This window comes from Amphibalanus amphitrite, unplaced genomic scaffold (genome assembly GCF_019059575.1).
Source record: "Amphibalanus amphitrite isolate SeventyFive unplaced genomic scaffold, NRLGWU_Aamphi_draft 001528F_arrow, whole genome shotgun sequence".
In the NCBI taxonomy this organism is placed as follows: domain Eukaryota; kingdom Metazoa; phylum Arthropoda; class Thecostraca; order Balanomorpha; family Balanidae; genus Amphibalanus; species Amphibalanus amphitrite.
This window is the reverse complement of record NW_024883021.1, coordinates 83,029-104,375: the sequence shown is the minus strand read 5'-3', so window position 1 is coordinate 104,375 and position 21,347 is coordinate 83,029. Positions and strand designations below refer to the sequence as shown.

Below are 21,347 nucleotides of genomic sequence, written 5' to 3'. Positions count from 1 at the left end.
CGCAAAGGTCAGCCAATGAACGGTTTGCATCACATTTACGTAACCTCAGCACGGACATGATGTCTTCTGACTGGAAAGACAGATGACTAACAAACTCGTCTGAGATCGAGCAGAATGATTTAACGTTCTGCCTTAGCCTTCAAGCATGCCTCCTGATTGACACGATAATATTCTCATTCCTCCACGTGTGGCTGCATAGCTCTTCCCGAGACGTAGTCATTGCGATTGAAATCGGTTCGCGAATTTTCAGTTCGCAGTTTCTGGGAATGATAGCAGTATTCCATGCATATTGGAAATACCAGTTAACTCGTGCAGACGAACCCACAATTGTATGGATAAGGAAATATGCCTTTTATAAGCGTTGCCATTATCCAAGATGGGAAGGGTTTGAAATTCCAATGCAACAGCAGGGTCCGTTTGTTAGACGAGGTAACGAACGTTCTCTTAACGTTGGTCCTTATCAAAGTTTAGCACATTTTCGACTGAACTCCGGTTAGGACATCCTACATAGCAGCACTGAGTCCCTCGGTGAGAAATGATCTTCACTGCCTGGGCAGTCATTACCATCTGCACTGCAGTGAGGCAGCACGCGGCCCAGGCCCGGGCTGAAGCACCGTTAGCGGCCCGTGTGGCGGCGGTGCCGTGTTTTCCGACACGCCCCCGGCAGAGGTCACATCACCGGAGACCACATTCACCACTGCAAAACACCCGAGTTCCGCCGAAAAACGCCCGTGCAATCCATCAACAGAACGACGCGCGAATGAATCAGCGGCTCCCTCAACAAGAGTGAGTCATTTGTCATTTGTATAGCGCCGGACTGGAATCCCAGACCAGCCCACTCCAGCCGGCGACACTGAGCTGCAGCTGAGCCGGCGACCTCTGCAGCTGAGAGAGGCGGCTGTCCCGCGCACACAGTCCGTAGGTCGGGGTGTGTTTGTGGCTGCGTCTGCTGCCGAGGAGAGTCAACAGCCGTATCAGTCTGCTGATCGGCGAGACGCGCCATCCGTCATACTGCCGTCAGCAGAAAAACGCGCCGGCGCCGCCGGGGGACAGAGTCGCGCCGTGCAGTGGGTTTAGTGAGCCGAGGCGAGTTGGGTCGGGGTGGGTCATTTGTCTGAGCCGCTGGGGTAGTGGGAGAGAGGTCCAGGGAGGAAGGGAAGAGAGGAATGTAAAGCTAGAAGCGGAAGATTGCAGAAGAAAAGAATCTAGGGAATTGAAAGGAGACAGAGACCAAAAGCACAAGCAGGCGGACATACAGGACCAGACGAATGCACGTGCGGGCGTGCCGGCAGTTGCCTGCCATCGCGGCCTGACTCTCCGCCCTATCATGCCTCTATCATGCTCAACCGAGTCGTGACCGCAGTGACTCGAAGCAGAGATGTGAGGTCACTGTCGACACGACCCATGGGTCACAACGGTCATCCCTGAACGGGTCAGCACGCGTCGGAGACTTCGTGTGCCGGGCCGGCCTGCTCAGCACACCGCCGATCAATGAAGAGGTCACTGGTCATCCCGTTTATGACCCGTTACGTCCCTGCTGGCTGGGCTGATGTGACCTGTGATGTCACTATTACACGTCATATCTGACCTATGACGTCACCACCACGTGCTGCAGTCGCTCCACCGCCCCCAACGACCGGTAGCAATGCTCAGACATCCTCACTGCGCACTGCGCAGCGCTGTTGTTCCAGTACACGTGTTCCAACAGATGTTATCTCCGAACTATCGATCCACACAAGAAGCGGCCTTGTAATTGCGAAACGATGACGCACCCGATTGGTGGCACCGGTTCTGATTTATAACCCCTCGCCGGGCTAATCAGTCGGCGTTTATGGGCGGTCATCTCGCGGCACGCTGCGTCTCGGCGCTTATGATCGATCACGGAGTGCTGTGTGAGTGACCGATCATACGGGAGAGGTTAGATCACTGGTGGGCCGTTACTTGCTGCAGTCTTGTTAGGGATGTTGGACGTTTGGTGCTGGACAAGCAGACATACGTTGCAAAGAGCTATGCGTTGGGACGATCTTCAGGGCTCGCGTTGCGCTGAACAGTCTTTCATGTAACCCTGTCGAACCACCTGTGACCCAGGCCGACCCTCGTTAAATCCTCCACGCAGTGGTGTATCCGCGACTGACCGGTGCCTCGACCGTGACGTTGTTTACTGTCCGGCGCACTCCACCCGCTGCCCTGACCCCGCTGTGACCCGACTGACCTGGACTAACTACCCGTCTGACCCCGGCGCGCCTCTCAGTGTCAGTTCAGACACCACCACCCCGACCACCGGCGCCGGACCGCCCAGCGACGTATGTGGCGCACGGTGGACAAAAACAGCGCGGCCGCACGCGCTCACTGGACGCCCCAAATGGGCGCGGCAGGTGAGGGCACGGCGAGCGGCCTTCGTTAGAGTCCGCTCCAGGTCCGCTCTCCTCTATTCAGTGATTGTCAGACTCCAAAGACGTCACAGACCGAACAGTGCACGTTGACGCAGCTCAAACAGCTTGTGGAATGCAGTTGCAAGGCCAGGGTGCGGTGTTCATTGCGTTCTGAATGCAGAATGGACCCGACATGAGTGCCATGCATGCCGAACCCGCTGCAGCGAGGCCCATTGTTTACCATTTCACGGCCAGTCACGGCAGTTGGCAGCACAACGCTCTGGCGGAAGCGGCTCACATTCTGGGCACCGCTGCACCGCCTCTGGGGCATTCGGCACGAGCTTTCTCAGAAGACCCCCGCGTGCGCGAGAAACCACGAATGCTCGCCCGAGCCTATACCGCCGTCCAAAACTGAGGGCACGGGCTGGCCCCAAGGTTATCCAACCAAAGGATAGAAGTATGCGCAGTCGCGTGGAAGGTATGCGTGGCACGGGGTCTCTGGAAGGCACGCGACGTCTCCGAGGTTTGCGACAGTGTCGAGGTCACCGGGCGCCCTTCGTGGGACCGCAGCTGCCGAAAAAGCGGCAGTAAATGCCGACTGAGGTCGTCGGTGAAAAACCGGCCTTGGTGAGAGGATATACCGGTGGCTCAGAGAGGCGACTTATGTAGATCAGACGTCCCCTCCCCCGGTACTGGACTCACGGGCGCGTGTTATCGAGACAACACTGTGCACGCACATGAAGACATCCTTGCGCGTACTACAGCTTCTCGAGAAAGGAAACCGGAAGATTTGGAAAACGGGTTAGGTACTACATATGTGGTAATATGGTGGGAAACCAGACAGATTCGTAACGGGTGGGATCTATGTTTGGAGGAGGGCAGTCTCAGCTCCTGAAAGCCTGGTGATCAGCCGAGCTCAGAACGCTTCCCCTGGCAAATCATGATGAGTTGTTGCAAAACAGTAAGTAAGCACATAATTGCGTTGCACGATTCTGCAATACCTAATTCATATCCTCATTCATGTCAAACAAAAGCAAATCTTCTAAGAATTTCAGCTATACCAGGTGATCATATAGTTATATTCGTATGCCAATTGATGTAACGGATGGGATGGATATAACGTGTGAGCACACACATTCTTGTCATGTACCGTATTGTTTTTTTTTAAGTGCGTTCTGACTACGCCCCTTGTGTTTTGCACTTTTTGATGTTTTTTTCGCTTGCTCCTTTCATGCAAGATGCTTACTTTGCACATGCAAGGTACGCCGTATATTTATGAAAGTAGGAATTTGTTGAGACAGATAAACATACTACACTCGTGTGACACTGTCGCTTTACAGATATCAACCATCAAGATCATTCGGCATGTTTAGAAGTGACATAGAGACGTAAAAGGGAAGAAAAACGAAGCGTGTGGATAAAATCAACTCGTCGTGTAGCCAGCGTACTTATCACACATCCAACGGCGTGCCATGGAATAAGTAGTAAGTACTCTTTGCCGGGCCAGTACCCACTGGGTGACCATGCAGCTACACTAAGTACACCGGCCCATGTCGCGGCGGACAAAGAGGGGAAACATGCCTTCGCAGTGGCGCTGTGCGACGTCCTTATCGCTCGTAACATGGACAGAAAACTGCACTCGTCTGGGAATTCAATTCACTTCAGCAGCCGAAACAAAAATGGCGACACACCTACATACCAGCTGAGCCCTCATGAATCAGTAACGGGCGCCCATAGCAGCCGATACCCTGTTCGTACCACGAAAAAAGCCAGTTATGGGCGGGTCCATAGGCGGAAAGTGGGGAGCGTTTTTGTTTTTCCGCCCCCTTAGTCATCGCCTGGCTGTCTGTCTTCCCTGAGTGTGACCATCGAGGCGTGCGAAGGCAGAACGTGAAAAACGGTATTTATCGATGCTTGCGCTACCATTACATGTGAATAACATAAAACATTAGCGCTGTAGGTGGTGAATTGTGTAGTAGCACCGCTACGGCGCTACATACTAGGGAAAGATAGAGCAAGTAGCGTGTAACTCGCTTCTTAGGCAAAGCCGATAAGCCGATAAAAATTGCCGATAGGATCACTTCTTTGGAGTGCCACTAATGACGGACACTGACCAAATAACTTACTTCTGTATATAGCGGTGTTGGGACGTCTGAAACAACAAAAATAAATATAAAACCTCCCGAGTATCGCTGAATAGTGGAGGTGACAATACACACCGACAAACCCCAGCCGGTTGTCACCGGGTACTGCTGGACAAAGACTATAGCGGGGTGCTATCAACCGATGAGCGTGACAGATGATCATTGAGGCGATCTCTCAGCGAGATAAGGGCGGCGGAAGACCCGGACAGCGCGAACGGTGCAGCTAACGGGTCCGGTCTGCAGAGGAGAGCGTCCACGGCACAACAGGCGAGAGGTCAAACAGGCGGCAATGGTGGCCTGAGTTGTGCCCCAGGACAGACAAAGCGGGTGTCTTAGCGGTAGCGTCATCAGTCGATCCTTGCGACCAGAGCTGATGTCATCGGCTTGAGTCCTAACCACCAGCTCTTAACCCGCGCACCGACGGGGGGGGCGGATATCCGCCCCCCCCCCTGAGGTTTTTCGCGGATAGCGGGAAAACCGCGGCGCGGAGCGCCGCGAAATTTGGTATGACTATTCTCTCATCAATTTTACACATGGTGTGCAAGTTTGAACCTCCTAACTTTTAAGGTCAGGTCACCAGGTCACTTTGAATGACCCAACCTCAAGTCACTTTTTTGCAACTTTGTCACCGTGCCAGAGCTACAGTAGATGTCGGAGGCCTTTGAAAGTCGCAGGATGTTATAAGGTCATTAGTAGCTACAATTTGTATATCTCGGAATTTTGATGTCGGTGACCTAAGGTCAGGTCAATTTCGCGACCTCCCCATTATAAGTCAATGGGGGAAAAATCAACTCCCTGTTTTTACCACTAAAACGGGTCGGAATGGCCCCATATACCATACATGACTTCACATACGATCAACCTTCACTACCTTGAGGTCTGTTTTGCTGTTGGGCAGCTGTAAGGTCATGTGACGTCATCAAAGGTCACCAAAGGTTTTTTGCCAATAACTCCTTACAGGAACAAGATACAGCCGCGCGGATGGTCTCATTGTGTTCAGCTCGTCAAGACGCATCGAATGATATACATGATGACCTCGAGGTCACGTGACCTGAGGTCAACCTTTGACCTTGACCTTTCGAGGTCAACATATATATCATTCGATGCGGATCGACGAGAGGATCACGATGATGCCCTTAGTTTGTTCCTATCTTGACTACTTCGAAAGTTATTCGAGAAAAACCCTCTCCATATCTAGCGCCGCCATTTTGACTTTTTCGACCCCTGTGACGTCATCTTTGACCTGACCTGAAAATGACCTTAGTAAAAATTGTAGACCTTGTCCGTGCGTATCCGATGCCGTTTACCGCTTGTCGCTATCTTGCTTCGTTCTCGAGATCTCAGGGGGGGGCGGTCATCCGCCCCCCCCCCCCGTCGGTACTAAGTTGGCGCAGACCCCCGTCGGTGCGCGGGTTAAAGCCAGCAGCGACGGTAGCGGAATTCATATAAGGAAATAACTATCTTTGAGTTTAGGAGCGGCGGTTGAATCTTAGTCAATTCGGTTCTAAGTCCTATAGCATTGGCACTCGCAGTCGTATATGTGCAGTACAGAGCGCCGCCATGGGGCCAGTTACACGTTCGGAGAAGACGGTCCCATGGGCCTGAGTCTGGTGAATCCACATCGGTCGGGATTCGCCAGTGGAATGTTTTTAATCGCGTCATGTTTATGTTCATGCATCGAATACGTTTGTGTTTCGGTTTTCTTTTGAGAGTTAGACACTTATCTTGTCGAATAGATTTGATAATAAACAGTTTATACTGTTTATTATCAAATCTACCTGCAGAGGCACGTTAGTCACGTGCCTCTGCAGTGTGAAGTCGGAATTTTTGCTGCTCCTGACTTATACCTCAATAATTATGGTTTTTTAAATATTATCTTCACCAAAATACGAAAATATTATTTCTTAAGTGATAAAAAGTTAATGGCCGCAAGATAATTCAATATCATCTCTTATTTTTCCGTCTTTTTACCAAATATGATTGACCTGCAAACCTACCGTCTTCGGATTGGCATGTTTTGCGGCGTTCGAACAGCCAGCAAACTGAAGCCAGCTTGGTGTCCCGGTCAAGACTCAGTGGCTCTTGGCTTGGCCTTGATCCTCACTCTTCTGGTGATAGGAGGTGTGGAGCGAAACCCCGGCCCCGATTTCGCGGATGAAGGCACTCCAGGACCATCATTCTCGGGAGTGACGCTTATGGACTTGATGGAAGCCATCCGTATAACCCAGCTGAAGCTTGACCATCTTTCCAGCAAAGTGGATGATTTGAGTCGGACTAGACCGATTTCTGATGGAACCCAGTACTCCATTGTTGTGCCCAACCACTCCACACCGTCTAAATGCACGACAGCTGACTCCAGAGTGACACCTGAAGCCCGCGCTACACTTGACTCTGGTGTGACGGGGAATTTCCAAACGACTGGCCCTCGCGAAACGCCGTACGCCTGTCCTACACTCGACTCCAACGTAACGCCGGCGTCGCATACGACTCCCGGCTCCAGCAGAACGCCGAGCACAGGAGCTCTGCCGGCGACTTCGACCACAGCGGCTCCGACTACAGCAGTGTCACGCCACACCAACTCTGGAGCTTGGAGGCGCGTCAGCCCACGCAGAAAACGCAGTAGCCGCAGCAGGAGCCCAGTTCCGAGTGTCGGGGCGGTCTTGCTCGGCTGCCAGAATGTACGCCGAATCGCTGCAGCAGCCAGGGACGAGTTCTTCTTGGGCGGTGAGGCCTTATTTAAAAGCATCCGTGGAGGGTCCGTACGCAGTGCCCTGGGGGCGCTAAGTGGTGCAGTGGCTAGCTGCAGGGCGCTCAGCGTGGACCTCGTCTTGCACATTGGGGGAAACGACTTGTCACATCGAAGTGTGGACTACACAGTCGACTGCATATCAGAGGTCGTACGAGTTGCTAAACAGCTTAAAAAGGTAAGGTCCATTGTGATATGCTCAGTGCCGCACGACCTACCTTTGCCAGACGACTACATATCCAGACAGCGTAGCGATCTCAACGATGAGATAAAGAGGCTGTGTCACTGTGAAGGTGCTCGTTTTTTGGACACCCGGCCGCGATTGAGGGAATGTATGTATGGTGGCTTAGATAAATCTAGACTGAACCTTAACAGAGATGGGTGCAGAAATGTATGGCAATTGCTAGCAGGTGAGGTAGAGGGTTTTTTAGGCTGAAAGAACCGTGGAGTAACGTCTCTGTTCCCAGGAAGCTTCAAAGTCGTTTATTCCATGATGCTGGCATGAGCTCTGAGAACGCTCGCTCATCGAAATATGGTCTAGTAATTGGAACTTTAAATGTGCGTTCTTTAGCACCTTCAGTGGATATAGTAGCAGATTATGTTGAACGTTACAAGATTGACGTTCTATGTATCACTGAAACCTGGCTGAGAAGAGGCGAGCCTGATGTTCCTATAGCTGGCCTAACTTTGGCCAGCAGGCGTGACCGACGAGGAAAGAGGGGCGGTGGTGTAGCCATATATTGCCGTAGTGACCTAGAATTTAATAAGGTTATCAGCCCTTCCAATCCTGCTAATAGCCGTCTTGAATGTATTTGGATTAATGTGAAATGCGGCTGTAATCGTGCTTTGACTGTGGGTTGTGTGTATAGGCCTCCCATATATGAAGGCATCAAAAACGATTTTGATGCCCTTGAACTATCAGTGAAAAAGTTGTTGTCAGAGGGCAGGCAAGTGGCTTTATGTGGAGACTTGAATTGTGATCTTCTGAGTCCGAATCTGTATCAAGTTCGTTCCTTGCAGGATTTTATCAACAATGTCGGCATGCATCAATGCGTGAGCCACCCTACCCGTGTTACCAATACCTCATCCACGCTTATCGATATTGTTCTGGTAAGCGACTCTTCCCTTGTGACAGATTGCTCTTCGGAGGATTGCATTGTCTCTGACCATAACTTGGTTATTGTTCGAGTGAATGTCATAAGATCCAGACGGCCGCGTAAACTAATTAGCTATCGCAGATGGCAGGATGTTGATCCCAATGCGTTTTTGAACGATCTGCGTACAGTCTGCTGGTCTCCTGTTTTTAGTGCTAAAGACCCAGATGAGGCATGGCAGGGTTGGAAAAACGCTGTGGTTCCTATCCTAGATAATCATGCCCCTCTTGTCACTACCAAAATCAAGCATAAAAGTGGTTTCGGCGTATCGAAAACCACCAGAAAACTCATACGTGATACCACTGCTCAAATGCGCATAGCTCGCCGCTCTGGTGCTACGATTGACGCAGCACTCTATAAAAGTATGCGCCGCCAAGTGCGAAGCGCTATTTCATTCGAACGGCGTTCCAAGTTTGAATCGAGTATTGGAACACATCAATCCAGTAAAGACACATGGAATCTTATTAACCTTACACTAGGGAAATCAAAAACTGCCCACCCCCTTGACAGAAGTGTGGCGCGCCTATTTAATGAGTTTTTTTGCTCCGCCGGTACTAATGCTGAAGCTGGTGTTAGTGTTACCTCTGGGTCGAGTGGCACATGGTTTGCTCCCTCTAGAGTTCTTTCAACGAAGTTTGAATTGCGTCCAGCAACACATGCTGAGCTTAGGTTTGTCATACGTTCATTAAAAGTACGAACTTCATCGGGGCCTGATGGGATTCCTCCTTCCTTCTTTAAATCATTTTGTGGTCGACTATCTACACCATTATTGCATGTTATTAACGCCTCCATAGCCAGTGGTACCGTTCCATCATCCTGGAAACTCGCGGAGGTTGTCCCCATCTATAAAGGAAAGGGAGATACCAAGACTGCATCCAACTATAGGCCAATCTCTTTGCTAAGCGTGGGGTCAAAAATTCTTGAAAGACTCGTCTCCATTCAGCTCAATCAGTACTTGGACGATTGCCACGTATTGGCAGACGAACAGTTTGGTTTTCGTGCACACCATTCCGTCGAACATGCTCTTATACTTTTAACAGAGTCCATTAGGTCATCAGTGGATAATGGAGACGTATGCATTCTAGTTTCTCTCGACCTAAGTAAGGCATTTGATTCCGTCAGTCACAACATCTTGCTGAGTAAACTTTCCCAATATGGCATTGACCATCCTTGGTTTGAAAGCTACCTGTCAGGTAGATCTCAGTACGTGCGGGGTTGTGACGACGCAATAGGTCATGTATCTACCGGTGTGCCACAGGGAAGTGTTCTGGGTCCAACGCTTTTCAATCTATTCGTAAATGATTTACCTGCAGTTGCTCATGGCTTATGTACAATTATCCAGTATGCAGATGACACCCAAGTGTTGGTCTCTGGTTCGCCTCGTGATATAAGCAATGTCATAACTCGACTTCATGTTGCTCTTCAGAAACTTTCTGAGTGGTTCTCACGAAATCTACTTGCACTTAATGTTCTCAAAACGCAAGTTGTTGTGTTTGGTTCCAAAGTCACCATGAAAAATGTCAATGTTAGGAGTCTAAATATTTTTAACACTGCAGTACCCGTACAGCCATCACTAACTAGTCTAGGTGTAACGCTGGATAGTTGTCTTACGTGGAGCAGTCACATTGACGGTGTCATTCGAAAGTGTACTGGTATGCTAATTCGATTGGGCCAACTTCGTCGCGTGATGCCCTTAAAAGTAATTGTCCTCCTAGTCAATGCCCTTGTTCTTCCTCATATTCGCTTTTGCATGGCTCTCTGGGGAAATTGTAATGTGACACAAGGGAAGAGAATAGGAAAAATAGTTAAATTTGCACAGCGTATCGCAGGTCGCGAAGCTCACAGACTGGCTTGGCGTGGAGATCTTGCCTTACAGCATAAAATCGCGGTATTAAAAACAGTTCGTCAATGTCTACTTATCCCTGAATGTATGCCGCCACTAATTGTGTCTCTCTTTAAAGAGAGACAGTCAGACCGACAAACAAGGCAATCAGGCAACCTTGACCTAGTTATACCTAGGACTGAAATGAAGAAAGCGTCCTTCTCTTACAGTGGTGCAAAACTATGGAATAGCTTGCCCATTCATGTCCGAAACTATTCGAAAGCTGATTTTGTGAAATATATTTTGGAAAATCACGCGGTAAAATGATGCATATGTATGTGGTGTTGTTCCGGTGATGTCACATTGTACGTTGTAATAATTGCCGGTTACTCATGAGGCTTCGCTGTCTCATCAAACTTCTTGTTATAGAAAATCGCTTTTGTTCTGCATTTTGATTTCGTTATACGTGCTTATGAATGACAGAGCACTGCGCTGCCTGTATTGTATGTATATTGTTTATGTGTGTCAATGTGTTTCCCTCTGTAATGCCCACCGAATGGTGGTTAGTGGGAATATGAAATAATAATAAAATAATAATAATAATACCTCAACCACACCACGACATAAATAGTTTATAACGTATAATCAGTACCTAATCACAAACACACCAATTAGAGGCTGTTGGATCGATGAACGCTCCTTTGAAGCCGGTGCGAAATTAACTCCAGTCTTTCCTGCCTCCGCCTCCCTCTCTCTCTCTCTCTCTCTCTCTCTCTCTCTCTCTCTCTCTCTCTCTCTCTCTCTCTCTCTCTCTCTCTCTCTCTCTCTCTCTCTCTCTACCTCTCCCTCTCGCTCCTTCCCTCCCTCCCTCCTTCCCACCTTAACCTTCAACATCGCACACTTATTTCATCCACATCCTGCTGTCGCCATGTCCGAGCTGCCGCGAGTCCGGTTCGTCCAGCCCCGTGCACTCTGTCTCTGTTTCGTGCACCTCCTATCGTGCACGCACCCGTCAACTCTCATTGCACAACGGACGGTGGCATGTGTGTGCACTGCACTGCGGGGCGGGCAGGAGGCAATCCCACTGCACGAGATCCCCAGATAGGTGCCCAGGTCCTGTTCCGTCAGAGAAGGGACCGGCGGACCGTGCTGACTGACCTTGGCTGTCGGTTCTGCGGCAGACAGTCCCAGACAGTCGCGGACAGCTGTATTGTTCCCGTGGTCAGATCTCTCAGGCACAGAGTCATCTCATGAACCGGTTTGGTAATTACATAAGGGAAGCGCTGTCGGCTGGGGTGGGGAGCACCAGGGCTGACACTTCTATGGCGAGTATACTGCGTGAGATGTTCGCTCTGACGTCACCCATCGCTGTGTGGACAGTGGTCACACGGAGTTTTGACAGCGACTGTCAGCAAATGTCTGTCTGTCTGCCAACGACTGTCGGCGTATGTGGCGACTGTCAGCGACTGTCAGAGAGTATCGATAGCTGTCACCTATACCGTCAGCAGTCGCTGGTCTGTCAGCGACTTCTGGTGACCGTTAGCGACTCTTCGCGTCAGTCAGCGACTGTTGCGGAGGGCGATAATGACTGACCATCAGAGGCGAAGACTGACCGAGTGGCGAACCTCCAACCCTCCAACGGTCTGTTGAAGAGTTGGAGGACGTCCATCTCTCCAACGTGCAGTGCCAGTAGCGGTTTAGCTGCTTGGGGCCTATGGGAGTCGCTCGGAGCACCAATCAGTAGCCAGTATATGACCTGCACCAGAGAGCTGATGACTGCCCTGCGGCAGTGACCGACATCACTCGCACGCACCCTGTGTTGCAATCGCAGTCAAACGCACTCGTTGCAAGAGCTGAGATCTCAAAGATCTGCGTTGGAACCGGCTGTAGGTGGGTTAATTACGGATACCCTGTTATTAAAGTCACACTTGGGCTTTGTAATTAAGTAGCTCGTGGCACAGAGATGGGTGATTTCTTTATCTGGTGCAACTGCGTCTAACCCCTCCCATCTGACTATCTCGTTTGACCGTTTTCGTTTGGTCGGTTTAGAGATCGTCGGTCACTGATCAAAAGACAGGCGGCTGCACTGAGTGCACCGTCAGTAAACACTCCCGTCCGGGAGACTAGCTGCACGACTGTCTGGCCAACCGACATCCGTCCTATCGTCCCACCGGCCTACCGATTGACCGACCGATTAAATGACCAACCGACTGACCAGCCCACCGACCGTCTGACCGACCGACTAATCTAGCAGCGACCTACCGCCGACCGAATGACCGAATGACCGGGCGGTGGACCGCTGCTGTCTTTGACAACAGGAAGACATTTCGAGCCAAATGGGTCAAGGAGGCCGGACGTCCTGGCCGGTGTTGTTTTCAGTCGCAGAAGTGGAAGGAGTGGCTCGAGACCCTCGCGATTGTTTGATGACGGCTTCATAGACGGAAGGTCGACCTTCGGTAAACATTTGGGGAGGAGTGGAATGCAGGCACTTCTATTTGCATCTCAGCGTCAGGTTTTACCGTGCTGAATTGTTTACTGCTCATGACAAATAATGATGCTTCCTTTTGCATTATTCCAAGATAGCTGATGGTGTTTTAGTAGGTACCTGTGACCTAGATTCACCTAAGTACTTGTTTCTATTTCCATATTCAAATGCGGTTTATCGTTGCGTTATCTACACGTACCGAGAGCATATCTAATTACACGTTACCCGGTGAACGGTATCCCATGACTCCCTGTACCATTGTACACTGAATCGCGCGATTGCTACGGTGTCTATTGCTCGGCGTTAGCATACATACACTGATTTTATCGGTCGCCTTTCAGACCTTGACAATGCCTATCCATGTCACAGGCTCTATACAGGCCCTTGTTAGTTGTCTCTGCTCTAGTCAGTATAAGAGTGATTTGAGACCTTCATATATGAAGGTCTCATCGCATCCAGGTCGCCTATAGGCGACCTGGATGCGTTCCCCTTCCGTGTTCGTTAGTCTATTCGTACAACATAATCCATTAAGTACGTGTGAAAAACACGGGCGTTTAAAACAGCGCAGACATCTGCTAGCCATCGTCGACACGATTCTGCCATTAGAGTCATGACCCACGCGTGAAGAACGCGGTGGTCCGCTGACGATAAAATCATCAGATTGTGCCGCGGAGGAAGTGCAGTCCGTTACTAGATCACTGACATACCGCGCTGTCGGTTTTTAGCAGATACAACATCGCCAGAACTTTGTGGAAACAGGCTGATCCTGCCACAGAACTTGTTCTCACGCCCGTATCCAAAGAGGCGTGGAATTAACCGCAGCACTCAGAGAAATGGCATGCGGCCGGCCGCCGGCTCCGGAGCGCTACCAATGTGGAACTGCGGTGGGCTATCACGGCATTATAAACGTTCGGAGACGGTTGATGAAGCCGTGTGGCATGACACACCCTGCTCTCCTTTATGACCTTATGTTTAGACCGACGAGTCCACGAGTCCTCAGAAGCTTGAACATGAGCCTGGAAGTTTCTGGAGCGAGAGCGCAGCTCGGTCCCGTCAGCCCTTCCGCCCGCCAGTGCCGACGCGTGAGCAGCCTCCGGCTCCGGACTCCGGACATGTATATGGGAGAAACCGGGCGCGATGAAACCGAAAGTGAGCCCGGGCAACATTCCTGACGGCGCCGTACGAGGGAGAAAGTGCCAGTACGGAACCAGCGCGATAGGCTACCTTGCAGATTAGCCATGAGGTGAAACGTCGCGGGCCTGCCGACGCGCCGTCGTGCTCTCGGTTGGAGCACTCTCACTGCCGCCGCCGGCAGCCCGAGCTGCGCCGACGGCGGCCGCTCGAACGCGCCGCACGAGCCACTGGCACGTGCTAGGTGTGAAAGAATGGTGCGCGGTGATGATTTGGGATTGATTGGTGCTCGAGATGATTCAGATACAAAAGGAGTATCACCACCCGTGGGACCATCCGCCCGCTGATGCATGGACGGTGGGTGCATGGAACAGTGGACGATGGAAGGTGGAGGCGGACAATGACTGATAGACGATGACGGAAGACGAAGGACGAAGGACAATGGAAGGCCGATGATGGACGATGGACTGCGGTTTGAGGTAGCCTGCAGTTTCAGTAGCGGCGCAGGGCGAACTGCAAACCCGGTCTCACGGTACCTCGCACCGCAGTCCATTCCCACCCCAAGGGCAGGACCGTCAGTTACCCACCCAGACACTCTCGTTTTCAGTGTGGCGACATCGTCCGACCGCAAAAAGTCGCTGATTCATAGAGGACTCCCGACGGCTGGACACCTGAGACAGATGACAGTTTCCCCGTAAACGCTGTCCCGGCTCCGCCCCGCCCCGAGACCGCTCGACCCCAGATTACCACTGCTCCAAGGCAAACGACCCCACAAATCCGGGGCGCACCGCCCGCTCTGAAAGGGAAAGGAGACGCAGGAATGCCGATAACTCATTTGACCCCGCCATGCATTATAAAAACATCAACACCCAGGTACCACATGCGACAGACGGCACGCCTGCGTTAAAAAATTGTCGGAGAGATAGATCGCTTTAGAGCTCGACTACAAAGTTGCGATTGGCCATCTGATTCGGACCTGGCTAATGCTGGATCTGAGTCCAGTGGCGTGCCATCAGACAGCAACAAATGGTGTTTGCACGTCGCCGCACTTGTATATTCGGCCGTGACCGGGCAACCCGAATTGTCCGGCCCTGAATGGACCGTGTCGCGTGCGCCGGCGAAGAAAGAGGCCTAGAGAGGATTACTAGCTCCGGTAAGCAGCAGTTAATTTGGGCCCGGAGGTCAGCTCAAATGAGACCGCCATGAATTAACAAATCCCCCAGGGCACCGACGTAACGACCACAATACAGCCAGCAAGGTCAGACTTTCATTACAGTTTTTTTCGAGGGTATTGTGAGCAGGATTACGATATTAGTGGCGGTAATTAGGGACGTAAGGAAGCTTCTCACACTCGTTATATGAAGCTCATAACACAGCATGAGTAAAACAATTTGGCTCCCTCCTGAAGCTTAATGGCGCCCTGAACATATTTCAAAATAAAATCAAGCTCTTAATGACAAAATCCCCGCGCAGTATAAATTAACCTTCAACTAAACGACTCCCAAACGCCATGAATTCTCGGCGGGTAAATAAGCCGTGGCGAGGCTGTCGGACGCTGACGGTCGGGGAATTTCGGGCCGACAGTTGGGCCGTCATCCGATGACGCCGGCCGCCGCCAACGGATGACGCCGGCCGCCGCCGGGAGACGTCAGCGGCGTCATCCATCGCTCGGCGCCGACGGGCCGTCACAGCGCCGTGTTTTGGTATGGGGAGACCCGTCAGGTCGGACAGGTCCCCTGGACAGGACACGCCGACGGGATGTCACAGAGTTGACATGAGGATCGGGAAAGGAATGTGATCAGGACATGGGACTGGGACCCAGAGGTCAGGGTAAGGACCAGTCGGGACCATGACCAGAACACAGCGAAATTCATAAATAGGGCCACAGCCGGGACGGGGACAGTATTTTGAGCCTGGCTATAGACCAATACTGGTGTCGGGACCGTGGGCCAATGACAGCAAGGAAACTAAGCCACCAACCATGGATCACAGACTATGAGCCATGCTCTACCACCACCTCCCCATGGCAGCCCGCTGCACGTGCAGTGATGGTGCTCACGGCGTGGCGCCGGCGTAACGGGACGGATGACCCGGCGCACGGCGGTGCGACTGTCGGCGCGAGAACAGCCTCACGGCACTGCAGACGGGTCACACGGCACAGGAACAGAGCTGCACGACCGACACCACTACAGGGAACACTCGTTCAGAGTGACCTCAGGTGACCTGAGCGGGTCGCACGCCCGGTAGGGAGTGCTGTATCGCATGCTTTGAAGCATTCAGTCACTGAAGTATGCGACAAGCATGCTTAGAGATGATAAAGAGTAGATGATGTCAATGGTCATGCTTTTTCCCTCTGCGGATGACATCATTATGTTTAACGAGCTTGGCCGCTTAGAACGAGCTTTGACAAGCCTGATGAAACACCCTGGGGCAATGGGTCATCCAAATTTGCATACCAAGCCCGCAGCGCGGTCCGGCGGTCACCACTGTTTATAGTCGGGACCTGAATGAAGCCGTGCGCTATCGCTGTGCAAAAACCCATCAGCACTTCAGCTGCGTGAGGCATTTATGAAAAACCGCACGCTTAGGGCTCAGTTAACGAGCCTATAAACAGACGTGAAGTCAAGCATGCAAAACAAACCATCGGCAGATAATAATCGGCATCCAGCTCGGTGTAACGGTTATTCATGAGCCTCACCGATAATACCCAGGCCGCTATGCTGCATGACATAACTCGGGAGTTTGTCCGCGTACCGCTTTTCTTTTTCATGAAGTCATCACGGTCGGTGCGCGGCTGATTGAACACCCCCACCGGTCATACGACATTCTCCAGTGTCCGGGGACTGTGGAGGTGGGTCGAGCCGGACCGGACGAACCCGCCGGTTCCACCCACGACTGGGTGGATGGCTCGCTGAGTGGAACGTGAGGGAGCTTTGTGCTGGCAGAGCTGCCGGAAGATAGCACAACATCGATATACCATGGACAAGAAGCTCAACGCTGTGACCGACGATGCGTTCGGCACAGCATTGTTTGTACTGGGAAAGTTTGAGAGTTTAGTCAGAATGGCTTCAGCATTCTATCATGTATCCTTCAGGTCTTAACAATTGCCTGCAGCATGAATGCCTGTGCTGCTGTAAGAAATGGGCGAGAATCACCAACATCAAAGAATCTCGAGCTATTTCGAGCCCTATCATGCTAAAACATGACCTTCTCATCAGCTCGGCCCTAAACAACTGTCCTCTCGAGTCTACCACTCCTCAAATGGACTATGCAAACAATGCCTAAGTGGCGTGCCGTGCAGAGTCTTGGTGTATTTGTTTAGTTGCACACACTGCACACGGTGCGGCATACCGGCATCGCAGGCATTCCGACAGTCGGTATATACGTCCTGGGCCCGGCCGACACACAAAAAGATAGGCAGACACACATACTTCAGACAGACATACGCAGGCACTTGACCGACAGACAGTCAGACATACCGACACACTGGCCTATACCATACAGACAGACGCATATAGACAGACGGAGAGATGGACAGGCGGATCAGAATGGTGTCACCGGTATCCTCAACAACCTCCTCATCACTAAACGAGTAACGACCCTCCGTGACGTCTGGCGTGACGACTGACGTGACGACTGACGTGACGAGTAACGTGACGAGTGACGTGACGAGTGACGTGTTGGGATGATGGGTGTAATGGTTGACCTGTCCAGTCGTTTCTAACCGCTACACCCACCCATTGACCTGATTCCGCCAGCCACCGTCCTCCCATCCCCGTCTGTCCAGCTTCCTAACCGTGTCGTCTCATGGACAGACATCAGCTGAGACAGTCGATTATAATTCCGTCACCTGATTTGTTTGACGCTGATGGTGCGAGTTAATGAGTTCCCTGGGTCTGTCTTCATTGAGTGTGACGATCGGTCATGGGGTATGACGCGCAATGTGACGGACAGGTTTGTTTATACAAACACGATTCAACGATGAACGCTCCTGAGAGGGACTCGGGGACAGTAGTGTTCAGTCGGTGGCAAAGAGTGGAGTGGCGGGAGAGAGAGAGAGAGAGAGAGAGAGAGAGAGAGAGAGAGAGAGAGAGAGAGAGAGAGAGAGAGAGAGAGAGAGAGAGAGAGAGAGAGAGAGAGAGAGAGAGAGAGAGAGAGAGAGAGAGAGAGAGCGAGAGAGAGAGGGGGGACAGAGAGAGACAGAGAGACGGAGAGACAGAGACAGAGACAGACAGACAGACAGACAGACAGACAGACAGACAGACACAGTGACACGGCTGGTGCCTCTTCCGTCGTCAACAGTGACCATGCAGAAACGGTACACCGCGCCACCAGCCGAGTGGCACCGGGAGGTCGATGAATGCGAGGGATCTCAGGGTCAGCCCAACCCTCTCCTCTTACAATCAGCCTCACACCAAACATCGTGTGGCTTTTTCCGACCACAGGATGCAGCCGTCAATGCAGGCGCCGCACGCCAGATGCGGTTTAGAAAAGACTCGCCAACCGTCTAAAAACGCCATCGTCTGTCTACTGTCGCCAATCGCCATACTTCTCGACTGGTTCATGGCCAGTCGCAAACCGCCATATCTCTGCTATTGCTATATCGGCACTAAGCTCGCCGCCCGGCGTCGTCTCTAAGTAACCACATTATCAGCTCCATGCCGTCTGACCTTGAGTAGCGGTCGCTTCCCCGGTCCGAAATGGCGCTGAGTCAGACGTGGGCGGCACTTAGCCGTCCGTGATGTCAGAAAACGAATATTGAACCTTCACTCAGACCTCCAGTAATACCCGTCCAATAGGCGGGTCGCCACTCGGCAATTTGTGATCCGAAATTGAAATCTAAATTAGCGTCCATCCTCTCCTTCCAGCGGAGTTCGGAGCATCCCTGGCCTAGAAAACTGTCTGAGCGGAGTGCGACCTTGGCGAATCCGCGTAATTTCGGCGTGCCCCGAGCGGTCTCAGGCTGGTACCGCCCCGGTGATTTGCAATCATGCGTGCGCCGCGCTCGCTCGACGACCTACAAGTGGCGCACACGCTGCGCACGAGAGCCGAAGGGTCACGGAGCTCCGCATCACGCCGAGCTGTGTTCGTGTTCCAGAACACAGGAGCACTGAGCGGCAGAGCACATCACCCACTCTCCATAGCGCCGTTGAGAACAGCCCTAGTTATTAGCTCCAGGTGTGTGTCCGCCGTACCGCGACCAACAACCACGGGACGGCGCAGAGCCGCGGCCGCAGCCGCCGCAAACGGCACATAACCGTTAGATAATCGGCTCTCCGCCACTAACCCGAATCTGGGCGTCCGGCGCCCCGTCTGACCGGCGCCCCGTCTCCACCGGGAGAGCCACCTCGTCTCCGATCTGGGAGAGAAACGGCCGAGTGTGGGTGTAGCGAACGTGAGGCGAATCGGACGCTTGGAGCTCCTGAGCGCCAGATGGCGACCCATTGTCCGACTGCGGTCCAGAAGCGAGTCTGTGCCAGATATTCGCCGGGCGCAGCTAGCAGATCCGTCTCAGACAGAGCTGGGAGTCACGGAAACCGGGAGCGACGCGGTAACTCTCCCTCGGGGGAGGCAGCCTCGCTTAGGAGGACTCTGGATGAAGAGCCAGGCCAGGTGCTGTCATGAGGGCAGGTCGTGCACGCCCAAACCGCTTATATTATGCTCACACATCGACTATGCAATTTAATTTTGTCCGTCTTCGTAAACCTATACTTCTATGTCTACGATATTCCTCTTCCCTCGCATTCATCCATACACACAGCTCCTCCTTTGACCTGCCTCTCTCGCGCCCGTTGGGCTCGCATACCTCTTTGTTCGATCGTCAAACGACAGCTGCAGCTATACACCGCCCCTACGGCGCAAGCCAAGGCCGCGATTGTTGTCGCACGGCGCAGAGGTGGGTATGAGGGCTGATCGGCCTCCCTCCCCACGTGGCAGCGGTGACCTCTGCTGGCCTACGAGAGTCCTCTCTGGCACCTGGGCCGCGCCGATCCGAGCTATTACGGGAGGACGGCGCCGGTGCCGCCATTATTGCCGTCACTGCAGCGGGGAGTGGAACGTCAAATGAATCCAACACCCTCCCCCACGGAACGCACCGATTGCAGTGATGATTGGATTCTATCAGCGGTCCCGGGAGCCAATTAACTGGGATGGAGAGATTGCGCAAAGTGAGTGTAAGTGGTCGAAGTGAGACGTGCAGAGATCAAAGGTTCTGTGCAGGCGCAGATAAAGCCATTCGATGTTAATGGACACAGAATCAACGCTGGAAGGGCAATACCAATTCAGCTTCAAACATGCATTATAAGAGAACAGCGTATCCCGCCTCATGTATGACATTCATAATCGACATCGTTCGCGACCGGTTTAGGCTGGGATGCATTCAGCTTGAGTCAATACCTACTGGAAAGTGATAGGGTTTGAACTGATTTGCACCATACCAACCGAAAGTGACCAGTGCAGCTCAACCGTGCAACAAAGTGTTTGGAATAATGACCGGTTATTGGTGTGTAGAAGTTTGCGGTGTTCCAGTCCGGTGAACAAATCTCTTCCGGGGACGTTTCTCGAGGAGTTATCGCTGAGATCTTTGGCAAACCGCATCGACCAAAACAAACAAGGTAATCATAGTTTTCTTGGAAGCTTGTATTGGATCTGGTCTGGACAGTCCAATCACGCTTAATAAAAAGATACATTGTATCGATTTCATACTTTCCATCCCAAAGAGCTAAAGGAGCACAAAGGTATTATGCATAGAAGTCACGACTATGACATAAAAAATGGCTGTTGGTTTTGTGGATGAATGCGGACATTCCATGGAAACGACCAGATTGCTGACCCAATACCGGGAGGCCCCCTACAAACCAAACGAACAGCCAGGTCTGGACCTGCAATCCCAGGAAGTCAGTGCAATCAAGTTCGCAGTATAGATGACGGAAATGTTAACTTTGAACGGCATGAAGCAAATTCGTGGACCTGCTAGAAAACCGAACTCGCAGCCTACCCCGCAGGGGGAACGCAGCAGGGAGGCTGCACCGAAGCGGGCACGAATGTATACAACTGGAGAGGGTTGGAGTAAGTGCCGGTTCAGAGCGGTCCTGCGACGGTTCTCTGGCACCGAAGGGTGATCTCAGTGGATAGTCGTCCGAACCGATACCGGCAGGGCTGGGAGTAACGGAACATTTCGGTCGGTGCATGCCAGAAGAAAAGAAAGGGACGGCACGGTAGCATGAGATGGGATGAGAGACGGTAGGACGGAACGGACATACGACATCTATTTCGACCATTCACACTAAAAACGACTGGCGTGCCTCTGAAATAATTAATTGTTTGCCTCTAAAATTCCCGGCCAGTCCGTTCCTGGCTCCGGTAGTGCCTGGGACGACCCGCCGTATATACCAGCCAGCGGAGACCGAAGGTCCTCTCCACCGTCATCACCACAATGATGTCTGCAGACAACAACCAGCACCGGTTGACCTTGGCCGGGGGACGGTGGTGCC

At 52.1% G+C, this 21,347-nt stretch overlaps 1 protein-coding gene across 1 annotated transcript in view; it reads right to left on the bottom strand.

Annotated features, from left to right (window-relative positions):
• Positions 1-21,347, bottom strand: part of LOC122373644 (clumping factor B-like) — a 44,157-nt gene that overhangs the window by 2,178 nt on the left and 20,632 nt on the right. The window lies entirely within an intron of this gene.